This window comes from Gopherus flavomarginatus, chromosome 2 (genome assembly GCF_025201925.1).
Source record: "Gopherus flavomarginatus isolate rGopFla2 chromosome 2, rGopFla2.mat.asm, whole genome shotgun sequence".
In the NCBI taxonomy this organism is placed as follows: Eukaryota; Metazoa; Chordata; order Testudines; family Testudinidae; genus Gopherus; species Gopherus flavomarginatus.
In genome coordinates, this window is record NC_066618.1 from 25,637,201 (window position 1) to 25,660,328 (window position 23,128).

The following is a 23,128-nucleotide window of genomic DNA, read 5'->3' on the forward strand; positions in this document are numbered from 1 at the left end:
AGAAAGTTTCATTTGTAATTAATCTTTGTATATTCTTAAAGTATGGCTTTTCACACAGGAATTCCTACAATATTGGCATTTCACCTAAAGTGCTTTATCGTGCACTATCTATAAAACTGGTTACTTTTAAAAGGCATTTCACTGCAGTATCACTTATTATAACACCTCTCCCCTTAAAGTGTTACCTGGCCAGCTGCATAAGTGTATGTGAGATTAACAAACACTACAATCCCACAGTTTACTGAATGTTACCCTCTCTGAGCAGTTAGTTTGACTGACGTTTTGGCTAGACAGCTCCTGGCTCAGCTCACCAATTTGTTGATAACTTGTACAGTCAATTGCTTGACCGCACTTTGGTTCATTATTCAATATATTCAAGAGACCAAATAACCAATGTCAATCAGGTTTTGTGCTATGAGTCAATAATAATATAGTACAGGGAACAGGTTCTATATGATACCAGTCTCCAGGAAGTGTCTCGTGCAGCGTTGTTACATTCAGCTTATGCAGGTTAGCTCCCAAAGTTATACATTCAGACAGGAATATTTATAGACAGTTTTTACAAATTATAAAATTATTTTCACATCACTAAAATCCAACCCACCAGTTCATCCCTGTTTTGTTCCTTTCCTTATCTTTCTTTTGGATAGTAGCATTCCAGGTACTGGTCTGTGAATGTACCTCCTAGGTGTGTACCAGGGTAGAACAATCATATATCTTGTCATTTTCCTTTGAGACATTCCAGTAATGGCCTGTGAGACTAACTCCCTACCTGTGCTATGGCAAAACACTCATATATCCCAGTCCTGACCATTTTCTTATCTACTTAAGCCAAAACTTATTTCAGCTAATGCAGGGTATTATGGGATACTTAGCACAAGTGAACTGAATTATAAAAGACAGGCCAATTTGGGCTATATAACTATAATTAATATTATGTTCTTCATGCATGTTTATAGGCATACGTTGAATTTTGCCAATATCCCATTTATGTGACCTAGCCTAATGATGATTGTTGACCAATATATGCTGGCAAGTATAATATTTAATATATAATATTATATATTAAATATTATACTAGCCAGCATATATAGACTAACAATCATCATTAGGATAGGTCACATACGTGGGACTTCAGTAAAAGGCAAAGTTTAAAAGTGGCCCATGCTGCTGCAAAATCTAATTTCAATTATTAAATATGTCTTCAAGAAGAGGGACGAGGTGGAATGCAGGTGGTAGGAATGAGAATGAAGTCCAGGGCTTCATGGAAGAGAAGACACTGTTTAGCAGAATGAACATGTCAACTACTGGATCAATCCCAGTTTAATAAGACGTAGGGCCAACAATAGCAACCTCTCCACATGCAGGATTCTGACTGAAGTAAGTGGAGTGCTAAAAAATTGGACTTAGTCCTCCCATTGTCTTTGATATGCATGCAGGATGGCAAGGGGCGACAAGGGTAACTGGTAAGTAATTATCAATTATGACATTAGATTGTCCTGTGATTTTACTTGGGCAAAGAGACCAGATAGATCAAGTCAAAACCTATAGAAAGTAGGGTGGAGAGGTTAGCTATAAGGTTTTTTAAATATGTTTATGTGCTACTGGTGGGCTCTACGATAATATCCAAAACATGCTATAGTGCAGAATTAGTTTGCAGACAGAATCTCAATATTAACCAGAATTGTCAATGGGCAAGAGCACAAATGATGTTAAAACATCTGTTTACCACCGCTTTACCATTACAAGTTCACTTCTTTCATTAAATTCAGAGCTGAGGAAGCAATAGAAGCCAAAACAATGCAATGGACCTTTCTTTCTCCGCAGCTAATTGAGAGCTAACTTAGAGATGAGCAAAAAGTCTCATGCTCAAAGCAAACTGAATTGATTTTGCCTTTTCAGTGGAAAAAATTGCCTCTTGACAATGCTGCTTAGTTTAGTTTCACCATAGGAGAAAAGTAATTTATGCCTATGAAATTACTTTACAATTGGAATAAACAAAATTTAAATGTGCAGGGGAAATTCAAATACAGAGGTTAAATCTGACTCTCTGGGCTAGCCATTAGCTATCTGAAAATCATGTACCAGCAGCAATCAGAGTCATGGTTGGAAGAAGTAGGATCTTAAATGGGTTTCCTTCCAAATGATGTCTTTACTGGGGAACTTGGTACCTGAAAGGGAACAATCTGTAGGAGAAAGACAGTCTGGCAAGTTATAGTAACATTTATGGATTGACGGATGCTATGCCCATCAAAGATCATCTATCTGTCTATCAAAAGAACAACACATAGTGGACGAGGAGGAGAATGCTACATGTCTCTTGATTTGTTCCCTTTCCTGGAATTGGTGACAAAGGGCCAGATTTTAAAATGTTTTTAGGTTTTAAGGATACTGGGCTAGATAGACCCTTGGTCTGACCCAGTACTGCCGTTCTTATGTTCTTATGTAGGTGCTTCAAGATGCAGACAGGCACCCAGTGGGATTTTCAGAAGTGCTAGGGGCCTACTGCATGCCTCAATGGGTTTTGGATCAGGGTCAAAGCGCAGATCCATAAAGGTATTTAGGCTCCTAACTTCCACTGAAATCAATGGAGTCGAAATATCTTTGTGGATTTGGGCCATAGTCACTTCTAAGAATGCAGCAACGACTAGAATGGCACTTCAGAAAATTCTTCAGAAGAACATAGCTTCCCAGACACCATCATGCTCCATATCTGTATACTGTGATGCTCAGAAGCTCCAACTCTATTGCATAAGCATGAAGAAAAGATGATTGACAGCAGTCACGGCCCTCTTTAAAATGTCATGAATAAAACTTTATTACTTGCTGTCAGTTAGCATTTTTTAATTCTTCTTAGAATTCATTATTACATTTAAAATATATGGACCTGAACTTGTTCTCACCGAAGTTAAAGGCAAAATTCCCAGTAGTTCTGAGAAGACTTGTAAAAATAGTTCAGTTCTAAATAACTATGGCTCAGTTCTGCTCATAGTTACACACATATCTTTACTTATGTGAGTAGGTCTATTAACATTATCCATGTGCATAAGTGTTTGGGTCTAATGTTAGTCATTTGACAGCTTGTGTAAATATAATATTTGTCTCTTTCTGTATTGATTTGACCAATTGACTTTGCCAAAGACCCTTCACTCTGCCCGTTTTTTCTATTTTAAAGATTTCTACCAAAAAATAGACACCCCTGGGAGGAAAATAATAAAGCTATATAACATTTTTATCACTTTTGAGGGAAAATATATATATGTACTTTGCCTTGAACTTTTTACTGTTTCCTAAAGAGGAAAAACTACTTTTACAGAAAAAAGGGTGATTTTTTTCACCTGGCATAAATATATGATTGGTTGCAAAGTGAAAGTTAACCAAATATTATCACAAAAGCTATGCTTTTTTGAAACCTTATTTCAGAAGGTACTTGAGCATGTGCTTTACTTTAAGCACGAGTCTACTTAAAAAGTTAGGCATTCTCTTAAGCACTTTGTGCTAAATTGAGACTTAAATGGCAAAAAAATTGGCATTTTGTCCTGATTCAAATTCATGCATTTTCATGAGTGAAATGGCTTTTGTTCCTACAACTCTAGATGGCCTTCTACAGGCATCTATGACAACAGCCATTCAACTTATCCAAATATAATTGCACCAGCACAAACAGATGCTGCTTCTTGCAGGGCTTAGGCAGTTCAAAAGAGCTGCATGTGAAGGTGATGGATTTTTGCACTGTAATATCCTAACCAGTTAGACTGTTTATCAAATTAATTTTTATCACAGCCTGTCTGACAGGCCTAAAGTATACGGACAAAATACTTAGCATTTATATACTGTTATTTTATCTTCAAACCACTGTACTGAAGTTAACAATGGAAACTAATCCTCATAGGACCTTTGTGAAGTAAATACAGTAACAATAATGCATAATTAATAATCCTTTACACTTCTACAGTGCCTTCTATCTGAGGATCTCAAAGTGCTTTATGTACTTTCATGGATAAATCCTCACAGAGACACTGCGAGTTAAGCCTCAAAACAACCACTAAGTATCATTAGCCCCATCTTACAGGTCTAGCAATGATAATATCTCCCCTTATATAGAGCCTTTCATTTGTACGTCACAAAGCTATTTAGAGATATGAATTAACCATCTCAACATCTGAGAGTCAGATTGTATCCCTTTTTGACTAGAGGCTAACCTGAGGCACAGAAAGATTAAATGTCCTGCCTACTAGCAGAGCTGGGGCTAGAACCCAAGTTATCAGATTTCCAGCTTAGGGGGAGGGGGTCTAAGCATGATTAGCATTGCCTAAACAATATTATAGTATGAAACCACAGTGGCCTATCCTGGGCTCTGGTTCTGACACTGACTTGTTGCGTGGAAACTGGCCAAGGAACTCACAGCTGAACCCAGTCCCTGCTCATTGCCTTCAGGTGATTCAGCTAATGAATCTGGCCTCCTGATAGGCTGAAGACTTCAGAATGCACATTCTTAAATCCTGCTGCAGGCATAGTTCCCTGGATGCTCAGTAGCCTTCCTTGCCTGGAGTCCTGCTTTTGTGCTCAGCTCCTCCCTTGTGTCAGGCCCTTGTTCTTCCCCTGCTCTGGCTGATACTCTGTCTCTGACCCATTTGACTTCTGGCCATGGCTCTAACCCTCAGCTCCACATTCCTGGCTCTTGGCCCTGGCTCACACCCTGGACATAGTATTTCAGCTCCTGATTTGGGCTCTGGCTACTACGCCTGGTCACCTCTGTTCCAAGCACTAGGCCAGCCTCCTGCCCTGACCATTAGGTAAGACTTTCCCACAGCCTGGACCTTAACACACTTTAGCATTTGTGCATCCTAGTCCACCCAGCTATATAATAGAGATACTTATACTTCTCTACCTCATAGGCATATTGTAAAACTTTTAATTAATATTGCTTATAAAATCCTTAGATGAAATGTGCTATGTAACTTAACACATATCTTATCATATAACAACTAATTTACAATGACTATTGAGTTTACTAGAATTATATAGTAAAAAAGAGGTTGGCATTGTCTGAAGATGAAGCTAAAACTGGCAGTCTCAAAATTAGGAGAGTCCCAAAAATCTACCTTTCCACGTCAAAAGTAATAAAACACTTCTGTAGGAGGAGGAAAAAGCCGAAGAGAAATATTTTGTTAGATTGTCAAACATAAAACCATTGGTCTGTCCTAGGGAGGGTGTATGGGCTCTAGTGTGCAACACACTATAACGATGACATGGCAAGTCCACAGAGTTTTACCTATGCTTGCTCAATTCTCAAACAATAGCAGCAAAAGAAGACTGTAAAAACCTTTCTATGCAGTTCAATCTTTTAGGGCAGTTTAACCTGGCCATTTGAAATTTCCCAGGCTTGACACATCAGTAAGATGATGCATCATGCCCCATTACACTGTGACACAGTGTCAGCAGCACAGCTTGCTATCATCCCTCTCCCTCACATCTAACTACTAGGATACTGCTATATGGGCCTGTTTCTTTCACATTACCAGAGCAGGAAGCAGACGCCGGGGGAAAAAATGCTTCTCTTTTCTGGCTGTCCTTGCCACTGTTTACAATCTATAAATAAAATGTCTGTGATACAATGCACTTCAGCCTCAGCTATTATTTCTCTGAGCACAAGGACAGCAAGTTTGTCACCTGGAATTAGAAGAGCCTTTCTAAATAGGAGCTGGTTGTGAGTGGGTTTTATTTTTTGGTTTAGATTCTCTTTTCCTATTTCTATCCTAGTAAGCTGCAATTCTAATTCTGCACTCTTTTGGACATCTCATTAGCCACATATGCAGCACAGAGGGCACCTCTGCTAAATGATCTAATGGTCTTGTCTAGCCTTAAATTCTATGAAACTATGGGCTTGTCTACATGGTATATTAATCTGCACTAGAGAGGTGTAATCTGTAGTGCATACTACTGTGGTGCATGCTAACTTCCCTATGTGGACTCTGGTGGTATGCACTAAAAGTTCCCTAATACTCTCTGAAACAGGACAACATTAATGCACACTAAGGAAATTTTAGTGCACACCAGCAGGGACCACATGGGCTGGTTAGTGTGTAACATGTTGATGTGCACTAGAGTTTACATTCCTCTGGTAAAGCCTAAGGAACCATATAGACAAGCCCTAAGACTCTGACACTGGAGGATCTGCTTGGTAGATAGGAGCCATATGCCCTATCTACCAAGCAGATCCTCCAGTGTCAGAGTCTTAGGGCTTGTCTATATGGTTCCTTAGGCTTTACTATAGGCAGTAAACCAGCACAGGGAACCACATTTTACCCAGCTAACCACCACTTGTTAAGACATAGATCTTGCTCTGGCTCTCTGAAGAGAGGCGAATGTCACTTGGACTGATTTTTCAACCAAGCCCTCTCACCTCTCCTTAACGAAGTGTGGAGAACCTGATCTGATCTTTTGTGCAGAAGGTAGGTGGCAGAGATCTGGCAAGCACAGCCTCATGAGAGCATGCTCTGTTTTTGTGCTGTGAAGGAGTGGGGGGAAAATGGAAGTAAGTCAGTAGATACCTGACTAGCCAAATCCCCTTGGTGAGGGCTGTAGTACAGCCTGTTATTCAAAGATCTAGGATTTCTCACTTTATGAAGAACAAAGGAAAAGACTCCAAAGCCTAGTGGATGCTAGAAAAGTCTGGTGGTAGAACTGTACCAGTATAGCTAGACCAGAAAACCTTCCTAATTCAGAAGCCTCTTATACTGGTGAACGAGCACTTTTGTCAGTATATCTTATACTGGTACACTGAACTAAATAAGCTATACCAGTTGTAGCACGCTGCTGGGGAAGCCCAAAGCTGTAAGCCACTGTGTTAACTCTCTTCCTCAGCAAGAGTGAGCATTGCTGGTGATTAGACTATTAGCTCCCTGCCACACTAGCCTGTCTTCCTCACCAGCAGACCCCTCAAGGCTCTCCCTGCTCAGACCTCGCCTAGCAGGTAACAATCAGTGAACTCCAGCCCCTGAGCTCCTCAAAGATGTATCTGCAATGTACAGCCTCAACCACTGTGCACTCACAGATATTAAATTCACTGCGCTGTTAAGGAGTCAGGACATCACAGGTTCTTAATTTACTCGGGTGAAATGCAACCCTTCACTTCAAACACAGCACTAAACTGGTCTATAGTAAAACATTTATTAACAAAAGAGCATGGATTAAGTGATACCAAGTACAGGAGATAAATGAAAACACACATCCAAAAGTCTAAAACTTAATCTAGCAAGACACAGTCTTTGATCAAGGTGGTTTTACTGGTCAACCTGGACCCATCACAGAGATCAGATCACTTATCTCCATAAGGGGAAGGATAAAGATGGAGTCTCTTTCTCTTCCTAATATTCCAAAAGGGATTGCCTTTGTTTTACAAGTCAGGAAGACCTCCTGGAGATTCAGTCTCCTGTGTTTGGATATAGGAGCCATTTTAATTCTCTGTCTCTCGGGTTCAGACTCTGGATAACCTCTGCTGTTTTAGTTTGATGGTTTTGTTTACTGCTAATATGTAAATTGAGGAACCTACATTCTTTTGTCTAGGACAGATCTATTACTTGGGTAGGCTCTCTCGTCTTAAACATGTTCTAGTATCATACAAAGGGAATCCATAATTTCATATATAAGGTTAACACATGCAGTTAACAATGATATTAATAACCAGTGTGGTGTTGACTTTCAAATGATACCCCACAAGGCACGTTTGATACAAATATTATTGCAGTAGCATGTAGGGTGTGAAAATAAGGGTTCGTAGGGTCGCAGAGCAAAAAAGTCTTTCTGCTGGTATAACCATGTCCTTACTAGAGCTTCTGGGATAGAAATGTTGTAAAAAAATCACACTGCTACTAACATTATCAGACCAGCAAAGGTTTCAGTGTATACCTAGTCAGAGAAGTCATTTTTTAATGCATGTAATAATAAACACACCCTTCCTGTTACTATTAGCAGGAGTGGTGTGTCTCTTTATGTCAGGAGCAGCACTGAATACATATCCCTCCATGTTAGCAAGTACAATGGAAATTGTTTTCCGGTACCATTAACTGTTAATCACCATAGTCTGATTTAACTTGATTCTTTCAAAATGTGTGTCATGCAAGCGAGAGGCCCAGTGATTTAGAGTGGATTTAGAAGCTTGTTCCTATCAATTCTTAATGATGCTGAAAACATGGAAATATATGAATTAAGATATTGCTTTACACTTTAAAGTAAGGAGTTGATTTGATTAGCCTGGGGCATTTGAGGAGATAAAAGATATAGTGCAGCTGTTTTCCCACTTTTTTTTTTATTTTTTGTCAAGAGGAACTGAAAAGCAAGATACTGAGTATATTTATAGCATATTCATCTCCTCATCCTGTCAAGTCTTAAAAGGAGTTTGACCTAAATACTTAAAACTAGTGTATAATTTGTAAGGAAGAGACAGTACAGATTGTAGCATTCTAAGACAGGATTTTTTACTTAAAATGTATAAATAATGTGCATGAAGTAACTATAAATTAACTGTAAAATAGTTCAGATTACAAACTAGAGGTGAAGGAAGCAAATCTGATTAATCGATGCACATGTACCACAGCACTAGTCTGGAGTGCTTGGATACTTCGGAAAAGAATTACAAAATGGCATTGCAGTATAGTACTAATTAGTGTCTGTCTTTCATGGCCTTCTGCTGGATGAAAAAAAAACATTCATTTTTATGTCTTTAGGCTAAATTCTTGACCCACTGCACACACCAGGTGAGTGGATTGTGCTGGGCAGGACTGTAGAGTTGGAATGGATGGTCTCTTCCCTCCAAGCTACATGACCTCCTTCAGTGCTGCTGCGGTCCTGTTTCCAGAGCTGAAAGAGGGAATAACTATTCACATATTCACAGATCCAATAGCTCTGTCACCACTCACTATGGTATCTAAGCGTTTCCACAGTGCATACCTGACTGACTTTAATGGCACATCTTCCCATTTTGTTGATAGATGGATTTTCTTGAATCAAGCTAGCTCACCTCTGACTTGCAGCGGAAATGTCATACAATTTATTAGAGAGACAATGTGGGGAGGTGAGGTAATATCTTTTATTGGACTAACTTCTGCTGGAAGTTGGTCCAATAAAAGATATTACCTCACCCACCTTGTCTTTCTAATTTTGTTAGACCAACATGGTTACAACACTACCAACATACCATTTATTACTCAGTTATATTATGCTTTACTACTGGAAGATGAATCTGTACTTAGCCCCTGGTAAATCACTTATTCTGGGATTATCCTTTGCTCTTCTTTCCTGGCTCTTCATAGTCTCTGATTCCTGTGCCACCTTTAAATGTCATTGTTTGTTATGAGTATAAAATGCTACCATTCTGATCGAGTAACTTTTTATTTCTATTTTGCATGTCCTGAGCATGTTCTGCTACCACCCCTTTGAGCTGCTCCAGAGGTGCTAAATGTAATAAAAGCACCTTTCCAGGTTCTCTTAGTGAAGGGGGAATCCCAGGGTAGCATAGATCCAGCATAGCAATTCTATGTCACAGCTCTTGACCTATAGCAGGAAGGGTGTTCCCAGGATAAAAGGGAGTGTAGCCAATGCATCCGAGTGATTTCTGGCTGCTTAAATGGATCTTTGGAGGCAATAAAAAGTGAGGATCTAATTTGAGTCCTGATGCTGCTCTAAGTTGAAAATGATCAGAGAACCATAAGAGTGCTATAAAGCCCCCTGTGCCCTTCCTATCTGCACTGAGCACAGCTCAACTGGAGTAGCCAATTCACTTTGTACTGTGTAGACTAATAGATTCCTAGGGTCCAAGGCCAGAACGTGATCATCTAGTCTGACATCCTGTATAATACAAACCATAGAAATTCCGCCAAATAATTGCTTTTAGAAAAACAGCCAATCTTAATTTAAAAATTGTCAATGATTGAAAATCCACCAGGATCTTTGTTAAGTTGTTCCATCATTAATTACTCTTTGTTAAAAATGTTTGCCTTATTTCCAGTCTGAATTTATCTTACTTCAACTTCCAGCCATCAGATTGTTTTACACCTTTCTCGGCTAGATTAAAGAGCATGTTATTAAATATTTTCCCTCACGTAAGTACTTAAAGACTATACCAAGTCACTTCTTAATCTTCTCTTTGTTAAACTAAATAGATTGGGTCCCTTGAGTCTATCGCTATAAGGCATGCTTTCTAATCCTTTCAGCATTCTATGGCTATTCTCGGAACCCTCTCCAATTTATCAACATCCTTCTTGAATTGTGGACACTAGAACTGGACACAGTATTCCAGCAGCAGGAGCACAAGCACAAAATACAGAGATAGAATAACTTCTCTTCTCCTACTCAAGATTCCCCGGTTTATGCCACTGCATGGCTCTGGCAGCTCCTGTTCATCTAATTAGCAATATTTTTCAGATTCACTGCTTCCCAGGATGGAGTCCCTCATTGCATAAGTATGGCCTGAGTTCTTTGTGACTAGCTGACTACACAGTTTACAGGGAAGTAGAGAATCAGGCCCAAGCAGAGCAGAAATGCTTGAAATACTTTTATTTCTAAGAGGCTGGTTTAAAACAGCTGCATATATTCTAAACCATTTGTTGATGTCTGATCAAAGTACAATTTTTTTTCCTTTCACTGAAGATCAACTAAGAGCATTTGTCATGCCTCTCTCCTTAAACCTAGGCATGTCATGCCCCTTACACATCTCATTGTTTTAGTTGATCCTGCAGGAAATGAAGTAATAGGGTTAATAGAGATGGTTGTTATGACTAGCCTGAAACAGCTGTGATGTAAATATTATCAGTTCTAAAATATGTGTCAAGCAGTTTAACAGCAATCTTTAATGAAGAGTTTTGCCAGAGGTACTATGCTGTTGCTGTCCCTAACTTCCCTCAGAATTGTGACAAAAAGCATTTCACAGACATGAAGGTTATCAAAATTCCTGCACATGATGCATTGCATAATTCACTTAAAACTCAAAACTAAATGATGAGTCTTAAGAAATAGAGCTTTGCAGTAGAGGCTGGGGAAAATTAGCAGGTGTAGCACCCAAGTAATGGTTGAGGGAATCACTGAGCATAATGCTCCATGGACTTGTACCTTGTGTAGACCTTTATACTGGTGCAAAGTGAGTGTACCATTGGAAGCTGGTAACATTTTACACTCTCTTTGCACAGGTGTAAATGACTAACACAAGATGCAAGGCACTAGGATCTTGAATTCAAGGGGATTTCAGCACCTAAATACCTTTGAGGATGTAGGCCAAGGCTCATGCGTTCTGCTAGACAACATTTGGGCAGATACACAGGTGTACTCTAGTTTCTTTATACTACTTGGATGACTTTAAATAACCCTCCAATGATCTATCACTTTCTCTTTTCTAAGTGAGGGAGGATGTGTGTCAAGTTCCTGGCTGTAGTGTATTGTGGTCCAGCCAGATCAACCCTGTCCCTTGGGAAGAATGGGAGCCTAAGACACGTGAACTACAACTCCGATGTGGCACAGGCACCTCATCAAATCCAATGAGGCAACATTATTCTGAGTTCAAATATTTTGGGCTTGGCTCAAATATTTTGTTTTTTGTCCAAGATATTTCCGGTTTCGATATTTCTCAAAGTTAAAATTTTTCCTGATTTTTGTTTTAAATGTCTACATTTTCCGCAGGAAACATGTTTCAGTTCTATTTATTAGAATGAGATATTTCGATTCAGGTCAAACTGACCCAAAACAAAATATTTTGTTCAGATTTTCCAGACAAAAATTGAAACATTTTGGGGAAAATAATCTCAAATTTTCCACCAAAACATTTTTGCTTTTGCAGAAACTTATTTTTCTATCAAAAAAGATTTAATGGAAAATTCCTGATCAGCTCTATGTAGTACACAACATGTTACTGAGCTCTCCATGAAACTTCTCAGCAAATGTTATAGTATCCTTTATTCCCATGTCTTCTGCTTGACAAGAAAAGTTAAGTTTCCATGGCTGGAGCTTGCAAACCACAGTGGGTTCTCCCCTAGAAGACCAATTAAAATGTCTTTTCCTTCAAGATGTTTATTTCAAAAAATATACTTAACTGAAATATATGCTGTCATAAACAGATAGCTAAGGGTTAATGTCTCTTTCACCTGAAGCACCTGACCAGAGGACCAATCAGGAAACCGGATTTTTTCAACTCTGGGTGGAGGGCAGTTTGTGTCTGAGTCTTTTGTCTGTCTGCCTGCTTTCTCTGAGCTTTGGAGAAGCAGTTTCTACTTTCTAGTCTTCTGTTTCTAAGTGTAAGGACAAAGAGATCAGATAGTAAGTTATATGGTTTCTTTTCTTTGGTATTTGCATGAATATAAGTGCTGGAGTGCTTTGATTTGTATTCTTTTTGAATAAGGCTGTTTATTCAATATTCTTTTAAGCAATTGACCCTGTATTGTATCATCTTAATACAGAGAGACCATTTGTATGTATTTTTCTTTCTTTTTATATAAAGCTTTCTTTTAAGACCTGTTGGAGTTTTTCTTTACTTCAGGGAAATTGAGTCTGTACTCACCAGGGAATTGGTGGGAGGAAGAAATCAGGGGAGATCTGTGTGTTGGATTTGCTAGCCTGATTTTGCATTCCCTCTGGGGGAATAGGAAAGTACTTTTTGTTTCCAGGATTGGGAACAGAGAGGGGGAGTCCCTCTGTGTAGTTTCACAGAGCTTGTGTCTGTGTATCTCTCCAGGAGCACCTGGAAGGGGGAAGGGAAAAAGGATTATTTCCCTTTGTTGTGAGACTCAAGGGATTTGGGTCTTGGGGTCCCCAGGGAAGGTTTTTCAGAGGGACCAGAGTGCCCCAAAACACTCTAATTTTTTGGGTGGTGGCAGCAGGTACCAGGTCCAAGCTGGTAACTAAGCTTGGAGGTTTTCATGCTAACCCCCATATTTTGGACGCTAAGGTCCAAATCTGGGACTAAGGTTATGTCATATGCAAATATAGCTCAGAAACACAAGGGATTGTTCTGTTAGAAGCAATAAACAACCCAAGCATTACAAACGTGGCAGGTAAAGAAATTGGCCTATGGCGCTACAAGAACTACTTTGTTCTGAAAAGCCTCATAATCATTGTCAATGCATCTACATTACAGAAACAAAGCATAAGAAGCATGTAATCCAGCCAAATTGAGCATACAAAGAATTATTTGGGAGATGAGAATGACCATCCACTTCTTTTTAGTGAATGGTGATTTCCTTGTTTGAGCTAGATGGTCTACTGAAAACACCGTCAGATGTGGTATAAATATTCCATTGTGGAATTAAACCAAACTATAAACTAATGAGCTCTTTTTTTGAATCACTTAGATATTCTAATAATGTTAATAACATTTTCTGTCTCAAATTCAGCTTATTTTTTTAATTAGGCTACAAATACAATACCTTATTCAACCAAGGAAATTCTGATTGGAAAAAAAAAATAGCTGGTATGTACAGATCTCCACTTAGAACATTTGTAAGGATGTTGCCTCATTGGAGATGTTGAAAGAATATACAATGCTTAGTCTATTGCAGTGGTCCCCAACCTTTTTGTCTGGCAGGTGCCAGATGAAGGACCGTGGCGGCGGTCGAGCATCCGCCAAAATGGTGCCCAATTTCGGCGGCAACGCCTCTTGATGACGTCACTTGTCGGCAGCAAGCAGCGTCATCGAGAGGCGTCGCCACTGAAATGCCACCGAAATTCAGCAGCATTTAGGAAGATGCTCGACTGCCGGCCAGGAAGCAGGTGCATTTAGATGCCTCCATGGGCGCCATAGCGCCCATGGGCACAGCATAGGGGACCCCTGGTCTATTGGATGAAAATAGTCAAAAAGTCCAATTCCAGTTAAATATATCCATAGAGTTCAAAAGCCAAATCCCCTTATATGACTAGTGCCCTTAATTCAGGGGAATTACTTGCCTGAATAAGCATTATTTATGTAAGTAATGATTTGTACAATACAGCGCAATAGTCTGTAGTCATAAGTATGAATCCAAATTTTCTTTGTCAATACAAGAAAGAACTTGCCAAGTTAACCCTTAAGAAGATTTGTTTAGTGTAATTGGAAGTTTAAACCTAAAATCTTAGAATACAATGCTATCTTTCTTAAAAGAGATTGGATTCTAGAACTATAAAATTCTTCTTTCCAAAGTAAATTGGAAAAGGGGCTTGTACTTTTACAAAACGAGGGGGAAATCCTGGCATCATTTATGTCATTGGGAGCTTTGCCTTTAACACCAATACAGCAGGATTTCTCACAGAAAAGTCAGTTGCAATATTCTGAGAAGAATACATTCTGAAGCATTTCATGTTTTATGTATAACCCCTTCAGAGGGGCTGCTCATAAAACACCACACTGTGCCTCTAGGGGACTCACCCGAGATTACAGCATTGATGGCTACAGAGCCTCAGGACTCCATTTCCCAGACTACCTCAGTTCCACGGCAGAGACAGAACTGGCCACCAACATTACCAGAAGCAATTAAAAGCTAGAACTCAGAGACAGAGAGTTGGTTTTACTTTTGGGTTTGACTGTGATTGGAGTGTGTGTAGACAGGGGCGGCTCCAGGCCTCAGCACGCCAAGCGTGTGCTTGGGGCAGCAAGCCACAGGGGGCTCTCTGCCTGTCGCCGCGAGGGCGGCAGGCAGGTTGCCTTTGGCGGCATGCCTGCGGAGGGTCCGCTGGTCCCGCCGCTTCGGTGGACCTCCCGCAGGAGGTCCACGGAAGCCACAGGAGCAGCGGATTCTCCGCAAGCAAGCCGCTGAAGGCAACCTGCCTGCTGTACTTGGGGCAGCAAAATGCCTAGAGCCGCCCCTGTGTGTAGCAGAAACAGAAGCGTCACAACCACAAAGGACCCTTCCACGTTCCTACTGCATGGAAGATTTTGAGCCCTTTCATGATTTCTGTGACACAGAACAGTGTCATCTCAGCAGAGACCAGAAACCCAGGAGGCTGAGGAGGGAGTCACATCAAGCTATCAAAAGCCAGACTAACTGTGTGGTAAAATCCAGACCAGATAGCCACAAGGGTTGTTTTCCCATCCTTGGTGTGGATACTTTGCAAAAACACCGTTGTTTATTTATGTTGCTCTTTTGTTTTAAGATAGCCACCATCTTCAGTGCTGTACCAGCCATCAAAGACTGAGCTTAAACTCTCTGATTTTGAGGCAGGTGTCGAGAGTGATCAGGATGGTGTGTATTGGCTGTAATTGTTGGGAGAGGTAGAGTTTCTGTATTATTAATTTTGTCTTTCATTAACCTAATCCCTGCTTCCATTGTCACCTATCCTGAGTTCCCCATACCTAATAAAGCCCCAGTTACTGTTATGTTCCTGTGGGAATTTTGATAGGTACTTTATTTGTGCTCTGACATTCCTCTGTATGAGATTGTGTGTTAAATATTTTCCCATGGGTCAAGCCTTCTGTATTCTTTGCACTAGAGGGGTTTCATTGGGTGGAGGCACCAGGTGCCCTTATAGGTAAACCCAGAACCCATAAACCTGAGGAGAAAAGAGAGAAGGCTGCAGCTACATCTTATTGCTTGGTTAGATGCTTTTTTTTTGGTTTGTTTGTTTGGGTGTTTTTTGGTTAAACTGGATCTTAACTAAGAGAAATTGGTCCTGACTCTGAACAGATAAACTCATCTATCTATCAATATACTATATTACCTCTACTACAAGATACTGAAAATCACATTCAATAACCAGTCTCAGCCAGACTCCTGGCTGCAGTTACAGGGAGAATAGCCAGCACTTTCAGATCAAGCATTACCTATGCAAGAGTGGATTCTGAGGGCTGCATATACAGAGCTATTGTCACGAGGGTTTGTTAGTACTGGTACAGCTGCACTAGTATTAGGAATGGTGAGAATTTTTGGTAAACATTCCCACGTGCAAAGATGACCATAATATATACAGAAGTATGGCATTTCTGCTTGTAATGCACTGTAATCTCTGTCCTTCCCCTCACAAATATAATGCAATGTTTCTTCTCCCTGTCTAACCCAGAACATTTCAATTTTCTCTCTCCTTTTTAAATCCTGGCTAATTAAAGGATTTCACTTCCTTGTGACACCGGACTCTCATGCCGAGCTTCTAATTACAATGACTGTGTAGTGTTCTATTAATTGTGGATTTTTGCTTCTTAGATTTGTGGGTTAATTGGTAATATCTGCATTCAACATTTTTCCTCAAGATGTTTTACATTAAAGTAATTAACCTTCTATCCAGGACAGCAGAAAGTAACCATGTATTGGCATATTATTCCGTCTTTCCCAACTTTCTGAAGCTCTTCATTTAGGGTTTTTGGTTAAATAATGGAATAGGAAGAACAAGATGACATCAGAAAAGTACTCTACTTTCAAGAAAACAGCTTCAAGGATAGTCAACCTTCCTTAGTCTGTTGGACTGTCATTTCTGCACAGAGTTAGATACCCACACCTGTTTTTCAAAAATACAGTACTTAACTTCTGGGGCTATGATGAGACTTCATTTATTCATATTTCTAAACTGTTCCTAACAGAAGATACTATAGGCATGTCCTCATCAAACTACACGATGACAGGTTTGCCAGCCTCAAGTGTTCAAAGATCATGAGTCAGGCCACACAAAATCAGGAGATAGGCTTAAAAATAATGAGATTTTTTTTAAAAAAATATGTTTTGGTTTCTTTTTATTTGTCTTCTGGCAAATGTTCTTTACCATCTGGAACTTTTTTGTTATAGTTTGAATGGCTCCGCCACAGACTTCCTGTGTGACCCTGGTCAAGTCAATGTAATCTCTCTCTGTTTTAGTTCCCTGATCTATAAAATGGCATAATAATATTTCCTTTATCCAAGTCTTTAGCTACCTCGTCTATTTAAAGTGTAAGCTCTTTGGGTCAGGACTGTCTTTTACTGCATATTTGAATAGCGCCTAGCATCATGGGGTTCTGATCTTGGTTGGGCTCTTCAGGGCAGTAGTTCTCATCTTTTCCAGACTACTGTACCCCTTTCAGGATTGATTTGTCTTGCGTACCCTCAAGATTCACCTCACTTCAAAACTAGTCATTTATAAAATCAGACATAACAATACAAACGTTGCACAAACACTATTACTGAAAAATTGCTGACTTTCTCATTTTTACCATATCATTGTAAAATAAATACATTGGAATATCAATATTGTACTTACATTTCAGTGTATAGCATATAGAACAGTATAAACAAGTAATTGTTGGTATGAAATGTTAGTTCGTACTGACTTCACTCGTGCTTTTGTATGTACCCTGTTGTAAAACTAGGCAAATATCTAGATGAGTTGATGTACTCCCTGGAAGACTGCACCGTACAGTCAGGGGTACACATTACCCCTGGTTGAGAACCACTGCTTTAGGGGATGTCAACACTGCAATGTAAGACCAGGGTCAGGGGACTCGAGCCTGCTTGCTTGGTGTTTGCAAGCCTGGATTTGGGCATCCAATATGAATATGGAACCTAGGTTTAGAATTTATGAACCCAGGTCTCATACCTGCACTCAGAAGTTTACCCTGCTTTATGCAGATCCAAGTCAAACCAGCCTATCCCAGACTTCCTAGCGCCCTTTGCAGCTGTAGCCACTCTAGCGCTTTTTTCATGGTGAAGTGTGAGAAAACTTGAATGTCCACTCTGCATGTTACATGAAGTTGTCAGCCTGCGAACACAACCTGTCTTTTGGGTCTGCAATCTCCCAGCTAGCAGAGTTAGCAACACAGAGGAGTCACCGTTTAAAAAACTTGTCTAGCTTTGGTTTTCACAGCTGTTGCAGGAAACAGGCAGAGCTCCATGAGATGCTGATGGACATTTTAGTGGCATTTTCTGACATACCAAAGGCTACTTTTGGTGGAGGAGGATGACAATATAGATAGGGCATAGTTGAACAGGTTAATGCTGCTCACAACTCTCAATACATTCTCTGACACTTCCTACATAGACCAGTGCTTCTGGAGCAGGGCCACAAGCAGACTGGTGGGATCACATAGCCACACAGACTTGGGAGGACAAGCGGTGAGTCCAGACCTTTTGAAGAAAGCTACACTTCCCCATGGAATTATCCTAGGTGTTCCTGATCTGCAGCACATGGTACTGGAGAGAGGATTCAGGACATGGTGCAGGTGCAGCAAGACCCTGTATTCTTGCAGCCATTAGCACAGCCAGCCACTGAAACAGGTGTTTCTCCTCCACTATATCTTCCCCCCTCAACCAACATGTCTGTTTCAGGAACAGTGCTGCCAGTGTCTCCTCACATGTTGCAATTCTATCATCATACTCTGCAGCCTGTCTGTGCCTTTCCACTTGCTGTGAGTTTTTCCCTTTGGTATTGCACCTGCTGGTTGGCCTTGTCCAGAATGTTCACCATACGTTCATCCCAAAACTGCTTCCTCTTGGACATGTCTATGATAGTTTGAAATCCCAGGCTCCTGCTGGAGTGGGACCAAGCTGCTGAGGTATAAGGGCCTTCATAGGTTGAAGGACCTGAAAGCAGATATCAAGCAGTTCATTAATGACTCAGTCCTTCAAAACAGGTCCACTGCATCTGCAGAGAAAAGTGTCTTGTGACCCTCAAGGCCAAAACAAGTGATACAGTATATTGAAGCACAGTTTTAAAATGTAAGAGGAACACTTTGGTTCCCAGAAAGTCTGTAGACATAACTGAGTTAATCAAAAGGCTGTTTTATATCATTGTTTTAGACCTTCTGGCAGAAGCAAACTGTATTTTTAATTCATTCACCTATAAAATGACGTTAGCCACACTGGTTAATGCACTTATGGCAGTCAGATACTACAGTAATGAGGGTGGTACAAGATCTTTTACAGAATAGGATTTGAAAATGACATGTCAGACATTTCATTGATATCATTTTTTAAATGGTATTAAACTTACTGGGTTTTATTTAGTCTATAAAAGAGCAATAAAATCTTTCCAATCAAAGGAAAATTGGCAGCTGCAAAAGAGATTGATGATTACAGTCTATCCCTGAATGCTGTCTGATGTTGATGAAAATGCAATTTAATTAGGATTTTTTTAAAAGATCAGATCAATTGATCTTAAAATGGTTACCTATGGTTTGTCATTTGATTGCTAGGGGGTGAATCCAAAGCCTTCCATTGACTTCCAGAATGTTGCTGATATTTCAGAGCAAGTTAAGACAAAGAAAATTCTGTTGTTTTTATAGCACACAAAATTCCACTATGTGCTTCTAAGGGATTGTGCAATTGTGAGGATATATCCCGAATCATTATTGTTTTGCCCGTACTTTCAAGTTACTTTCAGACATAATCAGTATTGCTCTGTTCTCTGGCAAGGAGGAGAGAAAACATAAGCCAATTACTTGACAATAATGCGAAGCAAGTGTTGGATTGGAGGATCGTAGCGGTATTGCATATGTGCCACCAGCCTCCATGGGCAGTTAGCACACATTTTAGAATATTGATGTTAGGGCAGGCTTCGGAGTGGTAGCAATGTTAATCTGTATCAGCAAAAACAATGAGGATTCCTTGTGGCACCTTAGAGACTAACAAATTTATTTGGGCATAAGCTTTCATGGGCTAAAACCCAGTTTATCCTAGAGTGAGTGAAAAATACAGTAAGCAGTATATATATATTACAGCGCATGAAAAAATGGGAGTTGCCTTACCAAGTGAGTGTCAGTGCTAACGAGGCCAATTCAATCAAGGTGGAAGTGGCCTACTGGGCAGTGGGTATGGAGTGGAGTGATGCTAAAGAGGAGACATGATGCGTGGTATGTTGTCAAAGCAATTGCCTGAATTTATACAACCAATTACAGCCTAAGTCAATGTTAAACTTTGCAGCATTAACTTTACATCTGTGACTTCAGTGCTTTCATCAAGAGGCCAACCAGTGCACTGCAGTGGGCTGGAGGAATGTGGCAAGTGATCCACTGTGCTGCCTGTTCTAGGTGTGGGGGATATAAAGGTACAAGGAAAAGCACCGGTTCATAATAATGAACCAAGAAGACCCATAGGGATCATAGTTTCATGAGGATCCAAGTATGATTGTGTGACTATGCCCCTTGCTTCTTATCTGCTGTCAGTGACATCACCCAAAGGAGGAGAGAATGCAAGTGGGTGTCAAAACCTAAACCATGTGGAATTCTCCCACTAAAATTTCCCCTTGTCTGTTTTTTTCTCTTGGAATGGGGACAAAATAGTTGTTTTTTTCACATTTACAATTCTCCTCTTTTTCACTAAACATAAATTAACATCTCCATATGTACATTTCACCCATGGAAAGACTCATCTCTCCAGACTGAGAGCAAGACAACATGGGTAGAATTATTTAAAATATAGCAGGCTAAATTAAAAACAGACAAAAAAGTATTATTCCAAGGGCAGCTGCTGCCTGATGAGGACATTTCACTTACTATAGAAATATTAAATTAGATGAGCTTGCAGTGCCTATAAACATGTTATGTCTGTGTGCTATAAGAAAGATAACAGAAGTAATAAATAGAATTTAGAATCACATTTTAATTACTCATATGAACTGTTTAACACAGAAACACTGACAAGGCACAAGTAACACTGTAATGACGGTGGTTAAAGATGTAGCTAGGATAGCAATATAAATGCTCTGTCTAATAAGAATTTTTATTTAAAATAATGATTTCAGTAAATCACTATAACTAGACTAAAGGCCATATTAGAAATACATTCTGCTTGACTCTACTCATGGGGATAAAGAATCTCTTGTTGCTTATGGACCTTACTATAAAAAAATATGCAATTCACATGTAGAATCACTCATATCTTAGAATATTTGATTTGCAATTCCAGTGAAGAAGTTTGGCAAGATTTGAGTTTACAAATTGGTATTCACTGAATAATTTATCTATCTCTGAATTAGAGATTATTGAGTAATATCTGAATAATCTATTTGTTTATTTTTTATTAACTGACAAATAGTGTATTTGTGAACAATTATTTGTATTAAATTAACAGCTCCATAGATGGCCAACTAGTACTTGGCAAATAAATTATTACAGCTTTTACCTCATATCATTCAGCAAAGAAATCAAAGAGGCAGCTACATTTAATAAAATAGTAATAGTGGAAGGCTTACCCTCATATATACTGGTTCAATGTCACAAGAAGATAACATTTAATGAAGCAATTTCTTGACACTCTGATTGATTCTTGAAGCACCTTGTGCTATAGCATGTGAGAGGAGAGGATATATTCTTTACTTAGCCCTACATGTAACTCACGTGAGTTAGTTCAAAAATAATTACAGTTGCGCCACTAGGCAATAGTGACTATGATATAATTTAGTTCAATATCCTCAGGGGAGGAATCATATAAACAAATAGGACTGTGACATTAAACATTAAAAAGGGGAATTAAAAATTAAAAAATGAATCTAGCCAAAAGGAATCTAAAATCAAAGGTAAGTAAAATAAAAATGCTTAGATTCACCACGGAGCCTACTTAAACATAGCATAAACCTGTAACATGTGTATCTATCTTGGCTCTTTATCTGGCCCCTGTTCCCATAGTATCTGAGTACCTTACAGTCCTCAATGCATTTAGCATCACAACACCTCCATGAGGCAGGGAAGTGCTATTATCAGTCTGTAGATGGGGAACTGAGGCACAGGCAATAAAATCAGCTTGCCCTAGGTCACACAGAAAGCTTGTGGTGGAACAGGGAACCCAGGTCTCTCAAGTCCCAGACTAGCACCACAAACACATCGTCTCATTGCATAGGAAGGTGGAAAGCAAAGGGGCTAAATGGGCAAGATTCATAAAGCTATCTGAGCACAACAGTGTGGCCATATTGATAAGAGGCTATTTACTTTTACCTACTACATATTCGTTCAAAAGGGTTCTGCCTCTGACTCAGGTACAGTAATAAAGTTATCAATAGAATGAAAACCTTGAGGATCGCATGAGAAAAAATTAACTACGTATTCTCTATTAATGTTACAAACTTTATTATCAAAACAAACAAGATCACAAACACTGATACATAGGAAAGGAGATGGAATCAATACAAAATATGCAGCTCTTGCACACCTCTGTGGGGAAACCCAGAACAGACAAGGCAAGCCACAAGACAGCGTCCACACTAGGGCAGTCTGACCTAGCGGTCAGAGCCAAGGACAAAGTCCAGGTTCATGTCAGAAGTCACACCAAAGATCAGAATCAGAGCCAGGAGCCACACCAAGGGTTAAGCTGGAGTCAGAAATTGAAGTTAGAATGAGAAAGCAAGAACCAGGTGTGTTAATAGGAGCAAGGAGCAGGAAACAAGAACAACATGTGACAACAGGAACAAGGAGAAAGAACCAGATGAGGAGGCAGAAACTTTGTCTCCTGTATCTGGTCAGCAGCAGACGTAGCAACTAGTTGCTCAGACAAGGAATGGGAAAGAAAGAGAAGCTTTACTCCTGGTGGTGTCCAATCAATAGTCTACTGCTAGTCACCTGACCCCACTGAATCAATGGTTATAGCCTCTGGTAGGGGGGCATTAGCTTCAGCTCCCTCATTTAATTGGTTAAGGCTTTCACTCAGCAACCCTGGGTTTGAGATCTGCAGCACATGACACTATGTGTGGTCATCAGGCTGACACGTTCCAATGTAACCACATGCTGGCCCTTAACTTTTATAGGAGAGGTTGGTAACATCATCCATATCTTATACATATTTAGTGATAGTTTCAGTCTTCTTTCCTTACATATACTTCCACACCTGAGTAATATTGGGGTCCCTATCTTCAGTAGGTCAATTAGGCAATTACATTATACTCATTAGCATTTTTGTTAGTTAGGTGCCATGGTATACCTGCAGTTGGTACACGTAAGTTTTGGTTCAGCTCAACATCCTTTTAAACTTTCTCTAAAATTCCATAAGTATATTTTTGTGGTACCTCACTTCACCTTTTACCATCACATACCACTCTTGTTTAATATTTAATGGACTTAAGGTCAAACTATTGGTTAAATACAACTTATCTAGTAGCTGCACACATCATTAATACCATACTATTTCATACCAAGCCATGTTAAATTGAATGTCATACAGGGCTGAGGCCTGTAGGTCCTTGTGTTACAGCCTTATAATACTAATATATGACTTATAAATGGGTC